Source organism: Phyllobates terribilis, unplaced genomic scaffold (genome assembly GCF_046119375.1).
Source record: "Phyllobates terribilis strain yellow unplaced genomic scaffold, ASM4611937v1 Scaffold_1__5_contigs__length_1240528914, whole genome shotgun sequence".
Classification (NCBI taxonomy): domain Eukaryota; kingdom Metazoa; phylum Chordata; class Amphibia; order Anura; family Dendrobatidae; genus Phyllobates; species Phyllobates terribilis.
Genome location: NW_027362761.1, coordinates 523,989,156 through 524,007,153, shown reverse-complemented (window position 1 = coordinate 524,007,153; position 17,998 = coordinate 523,989,156).

The window sequence follows — 17,998 nt, the reverse complement described above, 5'->3', positions numbered from 1 at the left end:
TTGTGTGCTTCGGTGACACCCGGACACAAGTCCGTGTGCTTCGGTGGCACCCGGATGTGGGGCCGTGTGCTATGGTGGCACAGGGACGCGGTGCCGTGTGCTTTGGTGACACCCAGACGCGGGGCAGTGTGCTTCGGTGGCACCGGGAAGTGTGGCCGTGTGTTTCGGTGGCACTGGAACGTGTTTCCGTGTGCTTCGGAGGCACCCAGATGCGGAACCGTGTGCTTCAGACACAGGGCTATGTGCTTTGGTAGCACTGGTACATAGTGCCGTGTGCTATGGTGGCACCGGAATGTGGGGACGTGTGCTTCGGTGGCACAGCTATGCGGGGCCGTGTGCTATGGTGGCACCAGAACGCGAGGACTTGTGCGTCGATGGCACTCATAGAAAAGATCTGTTCTTCGGTGGCATTCGGACCCCGGGCCGTGTGCTTCTGTGGCACCGGGAAGTGTGGCCGTGTGTTTCGGTGGCACTGGAACGCGTTTCTGTGTGATTTGGAGGCACCCGGACGCGGAACCGTGTGCTTCAGACGCAGGGCTATGTGCTTTGGTAACACTGGTACACAGTGCCGTGTGCTATGGTGGCACCGGAATGCGGGAAAGTATGCTTTGGTGGCACAGCTATGCGGGGCCGTGTGCTATGGTGGCACCGGAATGCGAGGACTTGTGCGTCGATGGCACTCATAGAAAAGATCTGTTCTTCGGTGGCTCTCGGACCCCGGGCCGTGTGCTTCGGTGGCACCCGGATGTGGGGCCGTGTGCTTTGGTGGCACACATACCCCGGGCCGTGTGCTTTGGTGGCACCTGTACGCGGGGCTGTGTGCTTCATTGGCACCCAGGCACGGGGCCGTGTGCTTCGGTGGTACCCAAACACAGGGCCTTGTGCTTCGTTGGCACCAATAGAAAAGATTGTGTGCTTCGAGGGCACTTGGATGCCGGGCTGTGTGTTTTGTTAGCACCCGGATATGGGGCCACGTGCTTCAGTGGCACCCATACGCCGGGCCGTGTGCTTAGGTGGCGCTGGTACGCGTAGTCGTATGCTTTGGTGGCACCTGTGCACGTGGCTGTGTGCTTCGGTGGCACTGGTACGCGTAGTCATGTGCTTCGGTGGCACCGGTACATAGTGCCATGTGATATGGTGGCACCGGAATGCGGGGATGTGTGCTTCGGTGGCACTGGAATACGTTTCTGAGTTTCTGGAGCTGTGTGCTTCGGCGGCACCGCTATGCAGGGCCGTGTGCTATGGTGGCACCAGAACGTGAGGATGTGTGCTTCGGTGGCACCAAGACGCGGTGCCATGTGCTTCGGTGGCACCCAGATGCGGGCCAGTGTGATTCGGTGGCATCAGGAAGCTGGGCCGTGTGTTTCGGTGGCACCGGAACACGTTTCTGTGTGCTTCGGAGGCACCCGGACGTGGGACCGTGTGATTTGGTAGCAACGGTACACAGTACCGTGTGCAATGGTGGCACCGGAATGCTGGGATGTGTTCTTCGGTGGCAACGGAATGTGGTTCCCTGTGCTTCAGAGGCTCTCGGATATGGGATCGTGTGCTTCGATGGCACCCGAATGTGGGGCCATGTGCTTTGGTGGCACCACTATGTGGGACCGTGTGCTTTGGTAGCAGACAGTACCGTGTGCAATGGTGGCACCGGAATGCTGGGATGTGTGCTTCGGTGACACCGGAATGTGTTTCCATGTGCTTTGGTGGCCCCCAGACACGGGACCATGTGCTTCGGTGACACCCGGACGGGGGGCTGTGTGCTTCGGTAGCACCCGGACGCGGGGCTGTGTGCTTCGGTAGCACTGGTAAACATTGCCGTGTGCTATGGTGGCACCGGAATGCGGGGACGTGCTCTTCGATGGCACTGGGAAGCGGGGCCGTGTTCTTCGGTGGCACCGGAACGTGATTCCCTGTGCTTTGGAGGCACCCGGATACGGGAGCTTGTGCTTCTTTGGCACCCGGATGTGGGGCCGTGTGCTTCGGTTGCACCGCTATGCGGGGCCGTGTGCTATGGTGGAACCTGAACGCGAGGAGGTGTGCTTCGATTGCACCCAGACGCGGGGCAGTGTGCTTCAGTGGCACCGCGAAGCGGGGCCGTGTGTTTTGGTGGCACCAGAACACGTTTCTGTGTGCTTTGGAGGCACCCGAACACGGGACCGTGTGCTTTGGTAGCAGTGGTACACAGTGCCGTGTGCTATGGTGGCACCGGAATGCGGGGACGTATGCTTCAGTGGCAACGGAACGCGTTTCCGTGTGCTTCGGTAGCTGCCGGACGCGGGACCGTATGCTTTGGTGGCACCCAGACGCGGGACCGTGTGCTTCGGTGGCATCGCTATGTGGGGCCGAGTGCTATTGTGGCACCAGAATGCAAGGACTTGTGCTTCGGTGACACCAGGTCTGGGGTGCTGTTTTTTTTTTCATACACATCCACTAATTAACCGATCATTTACTGAGCACTGGTGAGGATGTAAACTAGGATTGGGTGCATTATATGACCAGGCGACAAAACTTTTGTCTTGCCAAAATTTGACCATTCTCTGTTCATTAAATTATCAATATTTCAGCATTGATGCCAATTTATTTTCTTAACCTAAACCAAATTTGGGAGGGTTTCAGCTTACAAAAGAGTAATTTCTAAAACCAATGGATGAATTTAACGTCAGGTTATACAGTAAGCTTTTATTTACATAACATGGATAAGCAACATAACTTCTGTCAGGGAGTGTACTAAAAGACGACAAAGTAATTGGGGACCAGATGGCTAACAAACCAAATGTTATATTTAGAAAGGCACGAAACCTGGGGTCTATCATAGCACCCACCACAAAAAATCACCAACTGAACGATCAACCACATACCCCATTCCACCAGAAAATCAAGGGGTTCTTTCCGTGCAAAAAATGCAAAATGTGTAAAACAACAATAACACGAAAACAAAATATTGTTAGCCATGACAAAGAGACATACCCCATTACGGACTTCATAACATGTACCACCACAGGAGTGATCTACGGCTGGACATGTTCATGTGAAAAGATGTACGTGGGGAGAGCTAAACGACCCATGAATGTTAGAATAAATGAACATCTACGGAATATCAAGCATAAATATACAGGCCACCCACTCTCCAAGCATTTTTTGGAGAAACATAATGGATCCACCCACGGGATCCAGGTGACAGGTATCCAGACTGTACCAACACACTGGAGATCAGGAGATTTTATTAAAGAAATGTCAAAAGCAGAAAGCCAGTGGATTTTCAAACTAAACACTCTAAAGCCAAGGGGGCTCAATAGCGAAATTGAGCTATTTGCCTTTAATGATTGACAGGTGTACTACAGCACCATATCGCCATAGGGTATATAAGGGCACTATGTAGCTGGATAAGACCATCCCTGAAGAAGAAAGCAGATGCTTTTGAAACGCATTGGAAAGTGTCCCTAATCCAAGCTCAGTTAGCGCTAAACAGCTTCCGTACCACGTGTGTGTCACGTGCCGCCACGTCACACAGGTCCTCCTCGCGCGCTCTCCGCGAGAACCATGAAGAAACTTCTCTAACCCAGAACTGCGCAAGGTAGCGGCAGTCACCGGCCGGGACTACGCTCTCGCTCCGGCCCCTTGGAACAACCCGTCCGCTTCCTAGGCTGTGAGTAACTCTTGGGCTCCGGCCCTCAGCACCAGCATGCTTGACTCTCCAGAACTGTGAGTACTACCTGGGTTCTGCACCGCCTCCCTGGACCATCACACCAGGCACCGCTGCCAGAACCCACCTCTCACCCTCACTACATACGCTTGCCTCTCCAGAACTGTGAGCACTACCTGGGCTCTGTGCCGCCCCCCCTGGACCATCGCACCAGGCACCACCGCCAGAACCCATCCTCACCCTCACTCTATACGGAGCCCAACGAAGCTCCAGACTGACCATCAAGAGCAAAAGCACGGACCCTGTTCTGGCTCCCTGGACCACTACCAGGTACCGCCACCTTAAGCCCAATAGTACTATACACGAAGCAGAATCAGCTCCTTACTGACCACAAAAACGACCCACCTGACCACTAACAACTGACTAGACCTTAACCTAGAGATGTACCCTGTACCCTTAGCCAGCAGGTCTACCTGAGGACTATCCAGGACACTCCTGGACACCTCTGCAAACAAAGGAACCAAGTACCTCAGCACCAGCCTAACCAGTCTCCACCTAAGAACATCTATAGGTAATGCACCTTATTAAAACCTAGGAACTCACCTTATCATTCTATCTGATCCTTATACGCCTTACTCTTTTACTCCCTAAAAAGGAAACCAACAGCCTTGAACTAAGAAGCTCGCCACCCTCAAACCAAGTATTCTAAGATTGGTTTCCAATAAGCACCTTATTACCAGTCCCTGCAGGTACTTGCCTTACCATATACTGGATCCTCTAACAAGTGCCACCATTTGATATACTAACCCCTGCATTACATTACAGAGCCTACTACAAGAACTCGTGGATAGCGCACTGTATCCTTAACAAACCACTTATCAACCAGTGAATCAGGTACCTAAAACACCCCCCCCTACCCTTTTTTATGACTATCACCATAGACCACTACCCCTGTAATAGGCCTAAATAACCCATTCTCTCTCCTTACAGGTCCTCCACCTCTGAACAAAACGAGCCGCCTCTACCCACACCTCACCTCCAAACCATCATTTTCTGTGAATGACCTACTCCTTAATTTTAATTGTTTATTCATTCGTATTCTTACATTTTTTTTTAACCAAAAAAGCTTTTAATACTATGAATAAAAATTAACCTTTCTTTTACCTACAGAACCTGAGTCCGCCTCACTACTTTTAGTGCGAATTTAAACCATAATTCTCTAAAAAAAACAATTTGAGTGTGTCGCTCACTGTTCAGCGGCAAATATATCTATTTAAAAAGGTCTGGTATACACCAGTAAATTATAACTGTGGTTTTGCCGTTCCACAGTAAAAAATCTCTATTATCTTGCTTTTGGCATTTTTTGCCGTAAAAAAAAAAAACTGTAATAGTGTCTCCCTGATTGTTCAGACACAAATATATTTGTTGAAAATAGTCTGGTGTAGGCCAGAGAAATAGAAGTGTGGTTTTGCAGTTCCACAGTTCAAACCTCTGTATTATCCACTTTTGGGCCATTTTTACCTAAAAAAAAACAGTTTGAGTGTGTCGCTCACTGTTCAGCCGCAAATATATCTATTTAAAAAAGTCTGGTATACACCAGTAAATTATAACTGTCGTTTTGCCGTTCCATGGTAAAAAAATCTCTATTATCCAGCTTTTGGTATTTTTTCCGTAAAGAAAAACAGTAATAGTGTCTCCTGATTGTTCAGACACCAATATATCTGTTTAAAAGAGTCTGGTATACACCAGTAAATTATAACTGTGGCTTTGCCGTTCCACGGTGAAAAATCTCTATTATCCTGCTTTTGGCATTTTTTGCCGTAAAGAAAAACAGTAATAGTGTCTCCTGATTGTTCAGACACAAATATATCTGTTGAAAATAGTCTGGTGTAGACCCGAGAAATAGAACTGTGGTTTTGCAGTTCCACGGTTCAAACCTCTGTATTATCCACTTTTGGGCCATTTTTACCTAAAAAAAAACAGTTTAAGTGTGTCGCTCACTGTTCAGCCGCAAATATATCTATTTAAAATTGTCTGGTATACCCCAGTAAACAATAACTGTGGTTTTGCCATTCCACGGTAAAAAATCTCTATGATTCAGCTTTTGGTATTTTTTCCGTAAAGAAAAACAGTAATAGTTTCTCCCTGATTGTTCAGATTGTTTAAAAGAGTCGGGTGTAGGCCAGAGAAATAGAACTGTGATTTTCCTCTTCCACGGTTCTAATCTACTTTTTATTACCCTTTTTCCATTGATAGTGCGAGTGTAAGCTATTTTACTTCCTTTACAATGGGCAAGACGTGTGGCAAGGGACGTGGAACTGGACGTTCTGGTGATGGTGCGTGCAGAGGACGGGGCCGTGGCCAAGGTGAAAATGTGCCACAACCAACAGCCACATCTTCTCGCTCCCACTTCTTGACCGAATTACTAGGGAAGCACAGAACAACACCAGTATTGCGAACTGATCAATGTGAACAGGTTATTAATTGGATAGCAGATAATACTTCCAGTTACCTGGGCACCACCACCTCCGGTCTGTCTTCCACACGGTCAAATCTTAGTAGCCGTGAGTCTCCTCCTCACCCTGATGCTCCTTCCTCCTTCCTCCCACCATGCCGAGTGTCGTCAGACAGCAACTGATCCCACACTTGGACACTCTGAAGAGCTGTTCACTGGTCCATTTCCAGATTTGTGCCCCTCGCCTGCTCCGCTTGAAGTGGAAGAGGAGATCCCATATAGCGATGCCCAAATATTTGAACAGCCACGGCCACAAGAAGTCGACGCTGGCAATCTGTCACAAGAGGTGGACGATGACGAGACACAATTGCCAGGAAGTGAGGAGGAGAATCGTGGTGCACAAGTGGAAGAGGAGGAGGTGGTGGATGATCTAGTAACTGACCCAACGTGGCAGGAGGACATGCAGAGCAAGGCCAGCAGCACACAGGGTGAGGGAGGCAGAGTACCCCAACAGGCAGGAAGAAGCAGTGTGGTGGCCGCAGACAGAAGGCTGGCAACAGTTCCCAGTAATACCAACACGAGGGACGTTGCCAGTACAACCTGTAGGTCTTCCAGAGTCTGGAATTTTTTTAAAGACTCTGCTGATAACCCCAAAAAGGCCATTTGTACCACCTGCCATGTCAGCATCAGCAGGGTTGACAAAACTACCAGCCTGACCACCACCAGCATGATCAGGCACATGGCAGCAAAGCACCCGACTTTGTGGGGTGAACCCCAGGGTCCACGACCAGTGTCAGCGGGTATCACCACTGCTTCTTCCGCTGTTGTGCGTGCAATAGAACCCCCTGTTGTGTGTGCAAGGCAATCCCCTGTCCATACTGCATGCAAAGATGCCCCCTCCTCTCAGTCTTCACTTGTTATGGCAGTTTCTCAAGAAACAGCATCAACGTCCACGTCCCACCGCAGCGTTCAATTGTCCATATCCCAGACCTTTGAACGAAAGCGGAAATTCGCAGCCAATGCCCCACAGGCCACAGTCCTAAATTCGCACATTTCACGACTGCTTGCGGTGGAAATGCTGTCTTTTAGGCTGGTGGAGATGGAATCCTTCCGCAACCTTATGGTGGTGGCTGTCCCTCGGTACTCGGTCCCCAGCCGACACTATTTTGCCCGGTGTGCCATCCCCGCACTACACAAGCACGTATCCCAAAACATCTGCTGTGCCCTCAACAACGCAGTTACTGGGAGAGTCCACCTGACAACGGACACGTGGACAAGTGCTTGTGGCCAGGGACGGTACATCTCCCTGACGGCACACTGGGTAAACATAGTGGAAGCCGGGACCCAGTCGGACCTTGGGACGGAACACATCCTCCCCACACCGAGGATTGCGGGCAGTGCCGTATGCTTCGGTGGCACCTGGGACACAGTACCTCGGTGGGACCCGGACGCGGTTCCCTGTGCTTCGGAGGCACCGGGATACGGGACCGTGTGCTTCGGTAGCACCCGGATGTGGGGCCGTGTGCTTCAGTGGCACCGCTATGTGGGGCCGTGTGCTATGGTGGCACCAGAATGCAAGGACGTGTGCTTCGGTGGCACCGGTTCGCAGAGCCATGTGCTTTGGTGGCACCTGGGTGCAGTTTAGTGTGCTTTCTTGGCACCCGGACGCCGGGCCGTGTGCTTTGGTAGCACCTGTATGTGGGGCCTTGTGCTTCGGTGGCACTCGGATGCCGGACCGTGTTCTTCTGTGGCACATGGTACAGTACACATAGTCGTGTGCTTCGGTGGCACCCGGACACTAGTTGGTGTGCATTGGTGGCACCGCGAAGCGTGGTTGTGTGCTTCTGTGGCACCAGGATGCGGGGTCGTATGATTCGGTGGCACCCTGATGTGGAGCCGTGTTCTTCGGTGGCACAGGGAAGCGGGGCCGTGTGTTTCGGTGGCACTGGAATGCGTTTCCATGTGCTTCAGAGGCACCTGGACGCGGGACCGTGTGCTTCTGTGGCACCCAGATGCAGGACCATGTGCTTCGGTAGCACCGGTTCACAGTGCCGTGTGCTATGGTGGCCCCGGAATGCGGGGCCGTGTGTTTTGGAGGCACCCGGATACGGGTTCGTGTGTTTCAGTGGCACCAGGTCGCCGGGCCGTGTGCATTGGTAGCATCCGTATGTGGGGCCTTGTGCTTCGGTGGCACCCGGACTCCGAGCCCTGTGCTTTGGTGGCTCTCGGACACCGAGCCGTGTGCTTCGGTGGTACCTGGACACTGGGCTAAGCGCTTCGGTTGCACCGGTACGAAATGCATAGTCGTGTGCTTCGGTGGCACCTGGGCGTGGGGCCGTGTGCTTCGGTGGTACCGGGAAGCGGGACTATGTGCTTTGGTGGCACCTGTACGTGGGGCTTTGTGCTTCGGTGGCACCAGAACGCGAAGCCGTGTGATTCAGTGGCACCCAGACATAGGGCCGTTTGCTTCGGTGGCACCTGTACGCGTGGTCATCTGCTTCGGTGGCACCAGGATGTGGGGTCATGTGCTTCGGTGGCACCCAGACGCGGGGCTGTATGCTTCAGTGGCACCCGGACATGTGTCATTAAGAAGTGGGGCCATGTGTTTCGGTGGCACCAGAACGCGTTTCCATGTGCTTCGGAGGCACCCGGACGCAGGACCGTGTGCTTCGGTCTTGAAAGCTGTGAGAAGCCAAGAGAAGTGGTTAGAGATAAAAGTTGGGATGCAGATGTGGAGATGGGGCTGTTTATGGGGATGTTGAAGTCTCCCAAGATAAGGGTTGGTAATTCTGAGGATATGAAGTGTGGCAGCCAGGCACAAAAATGGTCAAGGAACTGGGTGGATGAGCCTGGGGGACGATATATGACTGCTACTCTTAGGAAGAGGGGATAGAAGAGCCTGATGGTGTGGACCTCAAAAGAAGGGAATGAGAGTGATGGGATTGGGGGGGGGGGGTAACCTGGAAAGTGCATTGTGGGGACAGGAGTAAGCTGACTGGAGAACCACTAAATCACTATGAGTGAGTACAACTCATAGTGTATTCAAAGGGGCACACCACCAGCATACACAAACACCCCTTACAAGTTAATACTAAAATTAATTCCTCCATGAAAGTTGTAACCCCTCAGTGACAAAGCCAATATTGATGACCAAGACCAATTTTTTAAATCTGATCAGTGTCACTTTATGTGGTAAAAATGTGGTAAAAACTCTAGAATGTTTCAGCATATTCCAGTGATTGTGAAAATGCTTTTTCGTGACTCATTGTACTTTATGTTAGTGGTAAATTTAAGTCGATATGTTTTATGTTTATTTGTGAAAATATTGGAATTTTGGCAGAAGTTTTGAAAAATGTAGCAATTTTCAAACTTTCAATTTTTATATTCTTAAACCAGTTAGTCATGCTGTACAAAATAATTACCTTATTTTCGGACTATAAGACGCACTGTGACGATACAGCTTCTAATCTTAATCAGCCAGTCATCTAGATTTGTTAAGCCAAGAGAAATACCCTATTCTGTTTGTGTTGACTTGTGAATGTATGTGTATTTCTGTGACTTGTCAAGAAGGACTGACCAGTATTTGTATAACCCTGATTGATGTCTTCTCTTGGTTGTGGAAAAATGATGTGTGTTACTATGCTAATTGCATAATATACTAAAGCCAGCTGAATGTTACCGTATTTTTTGGAGTATAAGACTCACGTTTTTCCTCCAAAATTTTTGAGGAAAGTGAGGGGTGCATCTTATAGTCCGACTGTATATGTATACTATGGCTGTGGGTAGTGGTGGGGGTGAGGGGAGTGGCAGGGCACAGGAGGCCACTGCCACCTGTTTCAGCCTACACTGTGCCCCCTACTAAAGAAAATGAATATTCACTGCTCCCTATGCCCATGGGCGTGGAGAGCAGTGAATATTCATTTTCCATAATTGCACGCACTCTGTACCCGCAGTGCGGCTCTTGCTGCGCTCAGCAGTCATGTGTGCCCGTTAATAAACACCATGAATATTCACTACAACCCACTCCCATGTATAATATGTAGCTCTTTAATTGCGGGCAAATGTGACCGCTGGCCGCAGCAGGAGCCGCCCTGCGGGTATAGTGTGCGCACTATTAAGGAGAGTGAATGGTCACTGATCCCCACGCAGGGACTATTCCGGCAGAGCATTTCACAGTGTGAGGGCGCATTGCAGTGATGCCATGTGTGGCTCACACAGTGAGATCAGTGTCGGCAGCAGAGACGCAGTGCTGGAGCAGAGAGGAGGTGAGTATAATTGTTTTTTTTTGTGTGCAGCGTGATGGTGATCAGGGGGTGCCTTGCATACCATGATGGAGGGGGGGCATGCATACCAGGAAGATGAATGAGGGGTACTATTCATACAAGGATGAGGGGTGCCATGCATACCAGGATGAGGGATGAGGGGTGCCATGCATACCAAAATGGAGATGAAGGGTGCCATGCATATCAGGATGGGGATGAGGGCCACGTATAACAGGATGAGGAGGCCATATATACCAGGATGGGGGATATTAACAGAATTAGGGGACATTACCCCTATAACAGTGTCAGCATCAGGCCCCCTCTCCTTAACAGTGCATCATGACCACATTTTTTGCTTAATTTTTTTTCCTATTTTCCCCTCTAAAACCTAGGTGCGTCTTATGGTCCGGTGAGTCTTATAGTCTGAAAAAATACGGTAATAAATAACATTTCCCATATGTCTACTTTACATCTGCATCATTTTTCAAACATTATTTTATTTTGTTAGGATGTTAGCAGGATTAAAAATTTAGCAGCAATTTTTCAAGAAATTTAGAAAACCCTGAAATACTTCAAAACTGATGTAATAAAATTTGTTAACCCTTCAGGTGCTACACAGAAAATAATGCACATTCGAATGAAAAAAAGAAAAATTTAAATTTTTCCTCCAATATGTTGCTTTAGCCCCAAATTTTTTACCTTTACAAGGGATAATAGGGACCTCACAATTTGTTTCCCAGTTAATTATGAGCGCAATGATAGCCCACATGTTGTCAGAAACCTCTGTTTGGACAAACGGCAGGGTTTGGAAAGGGTATTTAAATTGTAGAACACAAATTTGACTGAAATAAACTGGGGATGCCATGTCACATTTGCAGGGCCCCCAAGGTGCCTAAACAGAAGAAAACACCCACAGCTGATCCTTTTTTTTTTAAACTACAGTATATTGAGAATTTTGAACCCACAGGTACTACACAGAACTTGATAACATTAAGTCATCATATTGAAAATTTTCAATTTTTTCATGGGTATCCAAGGGGTTACGTTTTTCCTTGTGGAGAGTCAAGGTGAGAAAACTTTTAAGCTACAATACTCCTCTGGGAAATATGCAAATTGTCTCTTCAGAGAGGAAGAGAACTAGAACTCTAGTGCTACTTATAGGAAGTAGCACTCAGGGGCGTACATAGGAATCATGGGGCCCCATAGCAGAAGTGACGCGCCCCCTGGGCCTGTGCTGCTTCTGCTGCGCAGGGGGATACCCGGAGCCGGATCTGCTGGGGATAGTAGTCCTCGTGGCGGTGACCCGGTCCGTGCCCAGGGTGTCAAACTAAGCGGCGGAGTTTAGTATAAGATGTTATAGTGTTCGACTACGCCACCCGTTGAATGCGGTTATGAAACCGCCGCTGCAGGGCAGACCGCTGAGGCCGGTGGTACGGTTGTGCAGCGTGGATAGTATAACCCCCAACGGGAGGGGTATGGCCTCAGGGCAGCGGACGTGGATGATGGGGATAGTAGAATTGCTCGCAGGCACCAGGAACCACTCAGAGACGGTGCGGTGTAGTTCAGGGTCTTTACTGGTGGCAAAGGTAGACCCTCCCGGGAGTACTGGCTAGCGATCGGGGCCTGGTCAGTCCGTGAGCAGATAGGATCTCCTCTGGCCAGGCGGAGTTGTAGGCCTCCCCACTAATTGTACTCTTCCTGGCTACCTTGCTAGAAGCGGGTAAAAGTAGCCCACGTCCCTGAGTGTACCGTGTGGTGCTCACCCGTATGGCCGGTGACTCGGGGCCTTCTGGTAGCCTCCGCTCCACGACAGCGGTGCTGGTCCCTTGCGTGTGACCGTGCCTTCGGGTTTCTTGGCCAGAGGACCTGAAATCCCCTGCCAGTCGGTTTCTGCTGCTGGGTATGGCTCAGTCCCCACAGCCTCGGACTCCGTGTCCGGTGAGATCTCTTCAGTCAGGACGAGCTCTACAGCTTCCAGTCTCTGACCCCTTTTATCACTGCTCCCACAGAGCTCCTGATCTTGCTCTCCCTGTATCAGCTCCACTCCAGACCAGACTGTGTCTCTGTCTGGGACTCCTCTTCTTCTCTTCTCTACTCTGTACTCACTAACCCTACCTCAGCCCCAGTTTATATAGGGGAAGTTCTTCCCCTCCGAGGACTGGGCAGGATGTGTGGCATGCTTAGGATTCCTGACCAGGAGACCTCCCACCTGCTCACAGACGTAATATTGCTATTACTGTGGTAACCAGACCCCTGGGGTTCCACATTCCCCCCTAGTAAAATTTAGTACTCCGGGACTAAACATATTTTTTTTTTTGAAAACATAACGGTATAAACAGGAACAATACAATAAGGAAAAACATGTTAAAGTGGTCACGGCGTGTCCGCAACCGGGTGCAATTTTTGAAGCAAAAGGGTGTCCATTTCACCAAAGAACAGGGAGCCGTAACCAGGTAGGGGTCTGTCCTGCCCCGAGTCTTTAACAGTCTTTAGTCTGTTCCTGGGTTACGCTCCAAACATATATACAATAGAGTTCTAGTAAATCCACAAAAGATACCTATAAAATAACTGGAAAAACATAATTATTTACAAGCAACAGTAAACAGGTAAATACCAATAAGACAGTCTGAACACTTTAGATCCTCCAACGTACGGGCAACTGGCCTCTAGTGGCCCTAGTAGACCTACGGAGCTTACTGACCGGTCCTGAGCTACAGGGTGTAGGAGCTGTCAAAGGTAAGCTGGGCAGCTGTCTACGGACTCTTTGGCTCACTAGGGGCACGGCAGACTCACTATAAGCAGAGGGTCGATTCTCCTGGTCTGCTTGTGTGGGGTCTTCTGCCTCCTGGACCGGTTGCTCTTCCAGCTCTACCTGTTTTTCCGTAGGCCCTTGGGATGCTGGCTGGAGGAAGGTGAGGACGGGTACCACAACAGCACATTTTACTTGTGTCCAAGACCGAGGGAAGTCTCCGAGTACAGTACTGACCATCTCTTCCCTTTCCTCTGCGGGTCGAGGGTTTTCGTGATCTTCTTCAGGGTTTCGTAGTTGCTCGGGACACTTCTTCAGGTGATCTCGGGAGACAATGGCTGTGGTTTCTCCTCCATCCTTACTGATTGTGCAGATTTTTGGGTTTTCATGGCTTGATGGCAGTACGGTGTACGGGTCCTTCTACCACTGGTCGTCCAACTTGTGGAGCCGTCTTTTCCTCTTCAAGACCTGCTCTCCAGGTACCAGGGGAACAGCGGGAGCATGCTGGTTGTAAGTCTTCTCCTGTCTTTCTCTTGCTTGACAGAGACTTCGCTCAACGCTCTCCTGTACTTTCCGGTACTGCTGCTGCCTCTCTGTGTCCCAGTCTGCTTCTGGTGAAGTGTCCTCGGGTGTCAGGACTCCCATATCCAGATCAACAGGCAGCTTACCAGGTCTTGCTCTCATTAGGTAAGCCGGGGTACAGTTGGTAGAACCTACAGGGATGTGGTTGTATAGGTCCACCAGATCAGGCAGTTTCTCAGGCCACAGACTGCGTTCTTCCAGGGGCAATGTTTTCAGAAGGTCTATCACCACCTGGTTCATCTTCTCGCAGAGTCCATTGGTTTGCGGATGATAGGGTGTTGTTTTTATCTTCCGGCAGCCATACAGAGTGCAGAACTCCTGGAAGACTTCCGCTTCAAAGGCAGGTCCTTGGTCCGTCAGCACCTGCTCTGGGTATCCGTGTGGACAGCAGAAGTGCTGCTGGAAGGCTCTAGCTGCTGTTTGAGCTGTTAAGTCCTTGACGGGGACTACAACCAAGAACCGGGAGTAGTGATCCACGATGGTTAACGCATAGACGTAGCCACTTCTGCTGGGGGTCAGTTTTACATGGTCCAAGGCTACCAGCTCCAACGGCTGCCTGGTGACGATGGACTGCAGGGGAGTCTTCTGGCTGGCACGGTCCTTCCTTCTTAGGTTGCATGGGCCACAGTCTCTGCACCACCTCTCGATGGTTCCTCTCATGCCTACCCAGTGGAACCGCCCGCGCAGCAGGAACTCCAGCTTCTTCCATCCGAAGTGCCCAGCTCCGTCGTGGTATGCCTCCAGTACCATTGCCGCGTCTCTTCTTGGCACCACTACTTGCCAGACCAGTTCATGCGTCCGGGAGTTAACCATTCTGCGGCACAACTTCCCCTCGTAAAGGAACAGTCGACTCTTCTCAGCCCACAGTTGCTTGGTCTCCTCCGGAGCGTCTGGGTCAAGGCGGGCATCTGGCTGAGTCAGCATCTCCTTCACCAGTCGGACGGCGGGGTCACTGTCTTGCGTTTCTGCCCAGTTGTAATGAGGTAAGGGGTTGAACGTAGCGGATTGCTTACCCCTTACACGGTGGGAATACTGGGTAGTCCCATGACGGTGAAACGCGGGGAGTTCAACTTCTTCCAGTTCCCCTGGATCTTCCCCTACGTCCGGTAGGTTTGGCATTCTGGACAAGGCATCCGCGTTGGTATTGGAGCGTCCTGCCCGGTATTTGATCGTGAACTCATAGTTGGACAGGCGGGCCATCCATCTCTGCTCCAGGGCACCGAGTCTTGCAGTGTCCAGGTGTGTCAACGGGTTGTTATCCATGTACACGGTGAACCGGGAAGAGGCGAGGTAGTGCTTAAAGCGTTCGGTGACTGCCCACACCACTGCCAGGAACTCTAGCTTGAATGAGCTGTAATTCTCAGGGTTTCTTTCGGTGGGTCGCAGTTTTCGGCTGGCGTAAGCAATTACCCGTTCTCTCCCCTGCTGGATCTGGGACAGTACGGCTCCCAGCCCGATGTTACTTGCGTCGGTGTAGAGGATAAAGGGCTGGCTGTAATCAGGGTACGCCAGGATTTCATCCCCCGTGAGGGCCATCTTCAGCTGGCGGAAGGACTCTTCTTCCAGCTTCTCCCATCTGAAGGGCGGCTTCTGGTTCTTGGCCTTCCTGGACTGGCCTATCAGGAGGTCCTGCATAGGAGCAGCCTTTTTGGTGAAACCGGGAATGAATCTTCGGTAGTAGCCTACCAACCCGAGGAACTGCCGCACTTCCTTTACGCTGGAGGGTCTTGGCCATTCCTTAATCGCGGTGATCTTATCAGGGTCGGGGGCCACTCCGTCAGCACTCACCACGTGTCCCAGGTACTGCACTTTTGGTTTTAGCAGGTGACACTTCGACGGTTTCACCTTCAGACCGTAGTTTGCCAGGGCTTCAAACACCTCCGCCAGGTGTTTCAGGTGGTCCTCGTAGGTTTTGGAATAAACTATAACATCGTCCAGGTACAGCAGGACCGTCTCAAAGTTCCGGTGTCCCAGACAGCATTCCATCAATCGTTGGAAGGTTCCTGGTGCGTTGCAGAGTCCGAACGGCATGCAGGTAGACTCGCTAAGTCCCATCGGGGTGGTGAATGCGGTCTTCTCCCGGTCCGCCTCTGCTACAGGAACCTGCCAGTACCCGCTAGTGAGATCCAAAGTGGAGAAGAAGTTAGCAGATTTTAAAGCAGCCAAAGACTCCTCTATCCTTGGTAAGGGGTACGCATCTTTGTGTGTGATACGGTTGATTTTCCGGTAATCTACACACATTCTCATAGTGTTGTCTTTCTTTTTAACCAAGACTAGTGGAGCTGCCCAGGGGCTACAGCTATCCCTGATTACCCCAGCCTCCTTCATGTCTCTAAGCATCCCCTTGGCGTGTTGGTAGTGTGCAGGGGGTACGGGTCGGTATCTCTCCTTTATGGGAGGATGGTCTCCCGTGGGGATGTGGTGTTCTACCCCCTTTACTCGCCCGAAGTCTAGCGGGTGTTTACTAAACACTCTCTCGTACTCTCGAACCACCCGATAGACTCCCTGTTTCTGGTGTGAGGGAGTGGAGTCAGTACCCAAATGCAGTTGCTGACACCAGTCCTCCATTTGTTGCTTAGAGCCGTTACCTTCCTCTGGATGAGATGGAGGCAAGGGTTCCACGGACTGTACAGAATTTTGGTTGATGGTATACAATTTGGCTAGCGTAGCATACCGGGGCAGGTACACTTCCCTCTTCCCGATATTTATTATGCGAGCGGGCACCCTCCCATGGCGTACATCAACCACCCCCCGTGCTGTCAAAATGGTGGGCCTACTGTCTGAGTAGACGGGTTCTACCATTGCTTGGTAGTCTCTACCTCTGAGACCAATAGCTGCCTGGCACCAAATCATCATCTCACTTTTTGGGGGCATGGCAATAGGGAACGGGTCACACATTCTCACGCTACCTATCTCACCACCGGAGAGTTCCACTTGTTGCCGTCGCATCAGTGCCCGGATCTCTTTTTGGAGCACTCGCTGCTGACCGGAGCTGGCGTTCTTGGCAACCTGCTGTAAAATGAGAATCACCTCTGCAAGACAATTTTCAATCACATTAGTTCCTAGAGTTATCTTTGGGTGACTCTCGCGCTTGTCAATGTCTACAATGATCAGTCCCTGTGCTGCCAGTTCGACTTTACCGATTTTAATGGTCATCTCTTTAAATCCGATCTGTGGCACGGGCTGACCATTGCTGGCGATGATACTCAAGTCGTCGTCTGGGTAGCGGGTTATATCCGAGTCATTCCAGTACTGCTTGAAGAGCACGTACGGGATGGTGGTGACCTGTGACCCGGTGTCAAGTAGGGCACTCATAGGAATGCCATCCAGTACCACAGGCAAGACTGGACGTCCTCCCACGTATTTGTCACGCCAGTTCGATGGGCCTGGTGATCTTATTCCTAGGGGTTGGCCCTCTACCCCAGGTTGTGCCAGTTTAAAGGACAGTACCTTGCCATATGTCCGGGTTGATTGCAACGGCGGCAGATGGGTTGTCCGTCCTCGTTGTATCGGTCGCTGGGTCTTCCTTTGGCCGGTGGGGTCCTCCTTGGTCGGCGCCACGGGATATCCTCCGGTCCGGATGCCAGCTGGATCTTCCCTGGAGTAGAAACCTGTAAAGACTGCACAGTTTGGGTTAGCGCGGCAACGCTTTTAGTTAGCTCTTGGACCTGATGGTGCAGGTCTGTAGCCAGGTCATTGTTTAAAGCCTGCGCATCAGCTCCCACAGGCCCTGCCGACAAGGGCGCCGTCTCCTGGTGGTAAGTGGTAGCAGGGCGTTTGTGGGTCACAGCGCCACCTGGTGCCGGTTCTCGGAGCACCCGGATGGCTCTGTCCTTGAACTGTGCAAAGTCCAGATGAGGGTCCTGTAAGGCCATGGCCCGCAACTGGGTTCGGTGGGCATTACAATGTAGACCCTCTATAAATTGTTCAGTCAACAGTTTGTCTTCGTTTCCCACGCCGTCAGGGTCGGCCTGCTTAATGGCTCTCAGGGCCTCTTGTAGGTTTAGCGCATAGTCCCTTATATTCTCATGTGCTCGCTGCTTGCACCCGTAGAATCTAAGCTTGATCTCGGCTGAGGTACGGGTATCAAAGGTGTCCTTCAGCCGGGCTAGTATCTCTGCGACAGTCCTCCTCCTCCCAAGTGGCCAGGACTTTACCTCCCTTTGGGCTGCCCCTGTTAATTGAGCCACCAGGATGCTCACTTTTTGCTCTTCTGTGAGGGGGTACACCTGGAAGAGGCTATCCAGCCTTTCTCTGAAGTCATTTAGGGTATGTGACTCCCCTGAGTACTGGGGTAGCCAGGCTGC